Below are 6000 nucleotides of genomic sequence, written 5' to 3' on the forward strand. Positions count from 1 at the left end.
TTTTATTTTTTAATTTTTTTAATGATTTATTTATTTGAGAGAGAGAAAGAAAGAGCGCACATGTGCAAGGGGCAAAGGGAGAGGGAGAGAGAGAATCTCAAGCAGACTCCGCACTGAGTGTGGAACGCTTTGCGGGGCTCTATCTCACGACCCTGAGATCTTGACCTGAGCCAAAACCAAGAGTCAGACAGTTAACCAACTGAACGACCTTAGAAAAGCAGGGTTTTTTTATTATGTTCAGTGAGCCAGCATATAGTACATCATTAGTTTTTGATGTAGTGGTCAACGATTCATTAGTTACGTATAACACTCAGTGCTCATCACAACACATGCCCTCCTTAATACCCATCATTTTAAAAGGGAGGGAATTATTTCTATTTCCAAAGCGTGCCCATCCCCCAGATTCTGTAAGAACAAATAGCCCTCTAGAAGCCTTCTCTGTTGAGCCAAACTGGGAGTGAATTTTTCTTTCTCTGAACTCCCACAGTATTTATTCATTTAACATTTGTTAAATATCTACTAAGTGTTAGGCATATTTTTACAAACAAACCTGCAAGGTAACTATTATTATCCACCCATTCCCACCCCTACCCTACACCATTATTTTAAAGATGGAGAAGTAGAGACAAAACAAGCTAAGTAATTCGGTAATGATCATGCTGTTAGCAAAGAGTCCAGGTTCAAACACAGGTCAAAATCAGACCAAAGATCTCACTCTTTCTACAGAAAAAAATGTAGCTGAGCCTTCTATGTCTCAGGTCTCATGGTCTAATGGAAGAGAGAATTTATTTGTAGATTTTATTTTTAATGACAGGTTTTTTAATAACAAGTCCCATATTAGACTATTGGCTAATGAAAGTCAAACTCTCTGCCAAATAATGCTTATCTTCTTAGGGACTATACAGCTGTGTGCAGCAAACACTCAATAAGTGAGTGATGAACAGATCTGTGAATGGGGAAGGAATGAGTGAAAAAATAAATATATTCCATGAAGGATCACTGCCCACTTCTGTTTGTTAGTTTCTTCAACATAGCTTATGATAAATGTTTTGAAAATATTGTTGGGGCGCCTGGGTGGCTCAGTCAGTTAAGCATCTGACTCGATTTTGGCTCAGGTCCTGATCTCAGGATTGTAAGATCGAGCCCCGCCTCAAGTTCCTTGCTGGGCATGAGGCCTGGTTAAGATTCTCTCTCTCTCTCTCTCTCTCTGCCCATCCCCCCAAAACAAAATAAAATATTGCCATGGTTTTAGAAGTTATTACAAAAAACCAGTGGAAGGAAATCAGAAAGCCTGTGGTTTATATACCTGAAACTACTAACAGTTCATACCACTGAATATGGTAATTTCCACAAGCACAGAAATTATGATGAGCACAAGCAATATAAGAAAATAGCAGTATATTAGACAAATGTAAAATTTGTCTAATATTTAAGGAGATTGTAAAATGTTTTTTCCTCCCAGGACAGATTTAGAAGCAAAGGACATATATCTGAGGCTGCATGAAATTGACAACCATGTAACTAGCAAGCGAACTAAAACTTACAAGAGTTGTATTTAGAAACTTACTTCAGAGATGAAGCCCAACAATATATAACTGTTCCCATTCTTTATCATAAATATAATAAATATAAAAATCAGATGAAAGGAATGCTACTCAGAGGAAGTGCTAAAAACTACATGTATCAATATCATCAACAAATGATAGCCCAATACCAAAAAACTATACTGACTTCAATGAAGGAAAGCCTTATCATTTCACAAGTGATTTATTATTCCTTTTCACTAAGCTTGATTTTCCTAGAGATTTGAGGTATTTGACCTAAAGACAATAGCCAAGCAGTTCTATTTAGAAGATAGTCTGTTTACTAGCAAACATATGCTTATAATGCATAGTGTCATTTTATTTTATGTTGTGATGTGAGCTAGGGAGTGTGATTTTATTCATTGCATGAGCACCATATTTAAAACCCCTTTGGTGTTATATATGGTAAGCAACAAATGGACCCATTAGCTCTGCTTAAATCTCCATTCTAAACTTGAATACTCTGAATCAAGTTTTTACAAATTTAATCTGTCACAATTTTGAATGCATCTTTCTGGGTCTGTCCCTTTTTTTTAAAGTGAATTAGACAGCCTGATTATATTAAGTAAGGTTTGTTTTTTATGTATGTTTATAAAAAGAGCATTACCCAACCAAATATTCAACCCAGATGGATCATGAAAATATATAACCTCTGCAAATTAAAACATATCCTTAAAACATCTTAAACCAAGAGAAACAGTAAAGGCACTTGAGAAACTATTAAAGAAATACTTTATTTTTAGTATTTTACATTCTTAATATGGGTCTGGAATTTATCCCCATGGATGAGAGTTGAAGTTGAAGGAGTAGATAAGATTACTGAAGAAGAAAGTCATGAAGGACAGAGGTGGACAAAAGATAAAAGTTCAATGGAAATTTCTCCAACTGGGTGTTGAAGACAGTGGACAAAGCCAAAAGACAAACTGGGGAAGTTGGAGGTGAATTGGGTGGTGCAGTCAGCAGAATGGGGGGGGGGTGGTGAGGGGCACATTGGACGCTGGAATTTAGTAGACTAGAAAGAAGGTGGTACCATTTGCTGGCATCTGAGCAACCAGCCCAATGCCCGTCCACCACTGACACATCTCCCACGATACATTTACGGGTCTTCGTACAGGCTCTCTTTCCACAGGCTTAAAGAAGTTATATATAATATTGGCATGATGTTTTTTTCTGTGAAGTTAAACACAAGCACTGAGAACACAGAAATCATACCCTCTAAATTCTTAAAGATGTGTCAGTATACCTTGAAAATTATAAAATACATAGGAAAATGCATAAATAATAAATAACTTCATATATACCCATATTCATATCTATGGAAATGCCTTATTAAGTAACATTCTTTGGCCGGAATAAGACTCAAGAAAGTGGCACAAAGATATGTGAGCAGTCAAGGGGCAGGTGAAATTCAGTGTGTAAAACTATAGTATGCTAAATACTGTCCCCCAAAGGATCCATGTTCTAATCCCCAGCATCTGTGCATATTACCTTATGTGCCAAAGGACTTTGCAGACGTGATTAAATTAAGGATCTGGAAATGGGGAGATTATCCTGTATTGTCTGGTGGACCCAAAATATAATCTCAAGGGTCATTAGGAGAGAGAGGAGGAAGATTTGAGTAATGAGGAGAGGAGGGAGGAAGGGATGTGATCCTGAAAGCAAATGGGTTGAGGGTAAGGTGAGGAAGGAATCAAAGAAGCCGATTCTCCCATGGAGCCTCCAGAGGAAACCAGCCCTGTGGATGCCTTGATGTTAGCCCAGTAAAACTGCTTCCAGACTTCTGGTTTCCAGACCTGTAAGAAGATTGCTTTGTGTGAGTTTAAGTCACCGTGTTTGTGATTGTTTCTTAGAGCAGCAGGAGAAAATGAATGCAGACGCTTTTTTGGAAAAATACTCACCTTTATGGCACAACATGCCGTTGTCTGCTTTTCTCTAGAAAACCCCGTGCAAGCATGCTAGCCTCTGTAATCGATGTTCCTTGAGTGGAAGTCTTTCTCTTTTTCCTGCCGCCTCCACTGCAAAGAGCTGGGCTTGCAGCGGCTGTGTAATAAGCATCTGGTCCCCGGTCAGCAGCGGGATCGGGTTCGTGGGCGGCTGAGGAGAGGAAGGTGGAAGGGAGAGCTGATGATGCTGCGTGAGAAAGAGGGGGTGGGGATGCTTCCAGGCACAGATTAAAGCAGGAGGGCCCCAGCAACAGGCCCCCCACTTTTTGGGGGGGCTCAGAAGGGTCCCTTCAGGCCCCAACTCAAAGAGCGCGTCCTAAGGTCAGCAAGTATTGTGGTGAAAGATAGGAAAAGAACCAGAAATGCTTGAAGACTTGAGAAAATGTGCTGCTTCATCTTCTAATGTCATCAAAATGCTTCTTGTCCTCAGGCATCGTCTCGACAATAAAACAGAGGGAATAACTTGTGGAAAACCACGATCTGATTCTCCTTGGAATAACGCCTACAGCCCAGTAAGCAAGCCTCCACAATGCCCTGCTAAAGCTCTAGAAGGCCTGGAGGATGACACTGAACTGCTAAGAGTCCTGTACACAATACAATGTGTGTATAATCACACCGTATAAGGAATGCACGAAAAGTATGTGAGGGGATAAAACCACCCACAGAAAGCTTAGAGAGCTGGGAGAGGAAGTGGTGGGCAGTGCCCAGAACCAGAGGGCAAAGCATTCAAGGGCAGGCAGAACAAGAGACACCCAGGGGGCGGAGGAAAGGAACCACTGGAGAGCCAGGAGGGAGGAGACGAATATGGTGGGAAGTCTGAAGGCGAACAGGATCGACGCTATTGGAAGCAGAAGATAAGGACGGGAAAAAATGACAGTAGCAATATGGGAGATACAAGAACCTAATTTTCAAGGGGTGCTGGGAGCAAAGCAGGGGCAGAAGGGAGTGAGAAGCAAGCTGGGAGAGAAGAAAGGAGGTGCCTGACAAGGTGGTGAGGAGCAGAGGGAAGACCAGTCCCCACGATGGAGTCAAGATGTCTCACACCCCGTGTGCCTTACGTGTTGTAAGATGCACCCCAAGAAATGTATCACTATACATAAATATCCACCTATGCAAAGGATTTACTTTCAGAGGGAGGCAGGAAGGAGGGGATGGAAAAATGAGAGAGGATTAGATATCACTCTTAATTATCTACATCCTGAGATGATTTCTGGAAATAGTGACAAGCGGGGGAGTTGGAGCCAGGGCAGTGCGAATTGTCCATGACCCTCCTTTTAAAAGAATCCTTCCGACTGCGCTGTGCGAGAAGGAAAATGGAAAGGCAAGCCGGGTTAGGAGGCTGTTGCAGTAACAGTCAGGAAGGTGATGAGATGGAGCCTATTCACGGGCAGAGGGGGCATCAGGAGAAACGAAGGAGGGATTTACAGAGACTCCTCGGAGGGGCTGCGGTGAGGAATAGAGGGGGAGCATCGAGAGCAGGAGGAGGCAGACTCTGGGAGGGGCTTGGCCGCTCTCCAGGGAGGCTCTCTTACCTTTCCCTGCCGCAGGGCAGGCTCAGCAGAGGACCGACTGGGTAGAGGTAAATTGTACGTAGAAAGTAGGAAGTGACAGAAAGCACCCGGATGACCTCAGTTTTCTCAATGAGTCATGAGGTGAGGCTGTCTGCTGAGAGTGAGGGGGCAGGAGTTAAGAGGAGTGCTGAGGTCTATAAATAGTCTTCTAACTGATTAGTGCTGAGGAGTGAGAGTGTGAGTCTGTCTGAATGCTTTAGAAGCCTGACGAAACTGTGTCCACTGCTGGTCAGCTCCCACAAAGAGCCGAGAGACATGTACACTCATATGCCTAACTTACAGAGTTGGGCGAACACGGAAGTCTTAGCCACAGCTAAATGGGATTAAGGCCTCAAAGAAGCTACTGATTCCAAAGTGGCAGCTCTCTAAAAAATGGTTTGGATTATAGTTGTGGATTTTTTGTTTGTGTTTTCAAAACATATGTCTTGTACATATATAGAATGAATAGTTTCTATAATACACACACATATATGCACACATAAATAATGATAGCAACCAGGGGTGCCCGGGTGGCAAAGTTGGTTAAGTTTCTGCCTTAGGCTCGGGTCATGATCTCAGGGTCCTGGGATCAAGCTCCAGGTCAGATTCCCTGCTCAGTGGGGAGTCTGCTTCTCCCTCTCCCTCTGCCCCTCCCCCCCATTTGTGCTCTCTAAATAAATAAATAAAATCTTTTAAAAAATTAATTATAGCAACCATTCATTCACTATATACTTGCTGCACGTTCTATGTGCCAAGAACTATGCTAGACACTGGAGGGACAGTAATGAGCAAAAAAACAAGATGTCTGCCATTATGGAGTGAACAGTCTGATGGTTAATACAAGGAGGCATTCAAACTGATGTAAAAGTATAATGTGGAGGGTGCCTGGGTGGCTCAGTTGGTTAAGCATCTGCCTTCGGCTCA

General features: G+C 42.3%; 1 long non-coding RNA gene across 1 annotated transcript; it reads right to left on the minus strand.

Moving 5' to 3' along the window:
- Positions 1 to 2353: 2353 nt before the first annotated feature.
- Positions 2354 to 5171, minus strand: LOC123858205 (uncharacterized). Its single transcript, XR_006794112.2, has 3 exons — positions 5059 to 5171; positions 3482 to 3677; positions 2354 to 3376 (listed from the first exon to the last, which is right to left on the minus strand). It is a non-coding gene; the product is annotated as an uncharacterized LOC123858205 (long non-coding RNA).
- Positions 5172 to 6000: the final 829 nt, after the last annotated feature.

Source organism: Mirounga angustirostris, unplaced genomic scaffold (genome assembly GCF_029215605.1).
Source record: "Mirounga angustirostris isolate CCGP_5_RB_7025 unplaced genomic scaffold, mMirAng1.0.hap1 SCAF_4, whole genome shotgun sequence".
Classification (NCBI taxonomy): domain Eukaryota; kingdom Metazoa; phylum Chordata; class Mammalia; order Carnivora; family Phocidae; genus Mirounga; species Mirounga angustirostris.